This window comes from Schistocerca gregaria, chromosome 1, assembly GCF_023897955.1.
Source record: "Schistocerca gregaria isolate iqSchGreg1 chromosome 1, iqSchGreg1.2, whole genome shotgun sequence".
Lineage (NCBI taxonomy): Eukaryota > Metazoa > Arthropoda > Insecta > Orthoptera > Acrididae > Schistocerca > Schistocerca gregaria.
In genome coordinates, this window is record NC_064920.1 from 453,076,347 (window position 1) to 453,078,511 (window position 2,165).

Genomic DNA, 2,165 nt, shown 5'->3' on the forward strand with positions numbered 1-2,165 from the left:
TACATCAGTTTGCTTAATGACTAACTTTGGGTGCTGTGAATATGATACAAGTAACTCGTGGTGAGGCCCAGGGAAACGAGCTGTAGGTACCGGTGGACGCACTGGTCTTTGCAGCAACAGAGGGCTTCCCCGCCTTGTCAGAGGATGAAAATATTTTGCTGAAAGGAGCGCAGACGGAGAGTTCATTGTTTATTGGATGTTCTGTGGAACGGGATGACAGAGATAAAAAAAGCCTTCGTTCCAGAAGACGTAGCACTGTCAACTGGTAGCAGGTACTGGGAGTTTGTTAAAAGAGATGCTTCATCAGATAAGCATCTCCTGGCTTCCCTCAAAACAAGGCAAAACAGTTATAACCTGAAATTTCCTGGCAGATTAAAACTGTATGCCAGACCGAGATTCGAACTCGGGACCTTTGCCTTTCGCGGGCAAGTGCTCTACCAACTGAGCTACCCTAGCATGACTCACGGCCCGTCCTCAAAGCTTTACTTCTGCCAGTACCTCGTCTCCTACCTTCCAAACTTTGCAGAAGCTCTCCTGCGAACCTTGCAAAACTAGCACTCCTGAAAGAAAGGATATTGCGGAGACATGGCTTAGCCACAGCCTGGGGAATGAGATTTTCACTCTGCAGCCGAGTGTGCGCTCATATGAAACTTCCTGGCAGATTAAAACTGTGTGCCGGACCGAGACTCGAACTCGGGACCTTTCCTATAACCTGCTTAACGTTCAGAAGTTGCAGCAAAATCAGCGACTATCTTCATGGTCATATACTAAAATTTTCAGGAGGCCTTAACGTGAGGCTGGCTGGAGGCTGAATGAGCACCTATTGGTGCGTTACAAGTGACGTCAGGAGGACGTAACACTTAGCGTGAAGCTTTTTTAGAAAGAGTGGAGGAAGTCCAATTTATTGGCTTTTTGACGTTTTCTCGTTTCTTGGCACAATATATTGTCAAAGAAACATTTGCGCTATTGATGACATGTGAAGTAATTTCAACATTTAAATATCACCTGTTTGTCGTCATAAATTGTTTTCCACTCATGCTATTCATTTATTTCATATAACATATCCATGCGATAATAGTTCGTTGTCGGGGTGAATAATAATTCTTCCACCGCGACCAACTACGTCTTGCAGAAATTAACAGACGCTGATTGCAGACTTTCCACGAAAACTCTAATAATTCCTGGTGATTGTCCGGTTTTCGACGGAAGTTGAGGCAGCCAGCGAGCAGAAATCGTTTCCCTTTTATTCATCTCTCACCCCTGCTCCTCTGTGCCCTTTCTCCCCCAATCTGGTGGAACATTAACAAACAGTCGGACGTGGCCAATAGAGCGTCAGCTAAGATGGATTAGGTGTTGATAATCAGGGAGCGGCCCGGTGTGCCGCCGTGCCAGCCAGCGCCGCCGCTGATTGAAGGCGCTGCGGGGGCGGTGAGGGGGGGGGGGGAGGCGGTGATTAATGTGGCCCGTCCTGCAGGCCACGCCCATCGACACCTGTCCCCCACCTCCGCCCCACCCCTTCCTCCTTAGCGCTCCATCGCCCCTGTCTTATACTTTTTCTTATTCCTCCCGTTACACGGTGGACAGCTTGTTCTCCCACCAACCGTTGTCAATTCGTTCTCGGGAAGAAACTGGCGTTGGCAAACAGGAAATTTTCTTCCACTCCAACGTCACATAATGCAACACTGTATATGAGTTGAGAAACCCATTCGGGGTTAAGATCTGTTACGAAGTGGGGCTTTACAGCTCTTAAATAATTGTAAAAGTTCACAGGAGATGACCATCAGCTGGTTATTTTTATGCTCAGTGCTACCGGTTTCGATCAGTAAACCATTATCAAGCCGAAGATGATTACCCTTTGCCTTAGCTTAATAGTGGTTTATTAATCTGGTAAGCCATTTAAAATGGGTTTTTTAGTATTTTTGCACCAAAGTAAGTGAGTTTAAATCCTGTGTGGTCTTACAGTTTCATATCAACTGCCCCTAACCGCCAACTTAATTACTTTTCAAATTTCAACGGCCGGCCGGTGTGGCAGTGTGGTTCTAGGCGCTTCCGCCTGGAACCGCGTGACCGCAGCGGTTGCAGGTTCTAATCGTGCCTCGGGCATGGATGTGTGTGTAGTCCTTACGTTAGGTTTAAGTAATTCTAAGTTCTAGCGGACTAATGAC

General features: G+C 47.0%; 1 non-coding gene across 1 annotated transcript; it reads right to left on the reverse strand.

The window, feature by feature from the left end:
• Positions 1 to 382: 382 nt before the first annotated feature.
• Trnas-cga (transfer RNA serine (anticodon CGA)) lies at positions 383 to 457 on the reverse strand. The gene has a single exon. It is a non-coding gene; the product is annotated as a tRNA-Ser (tRNA).
• Between the last annotated feature and the right edge of the window lie 1,708 nt (positions 458 to 2,165).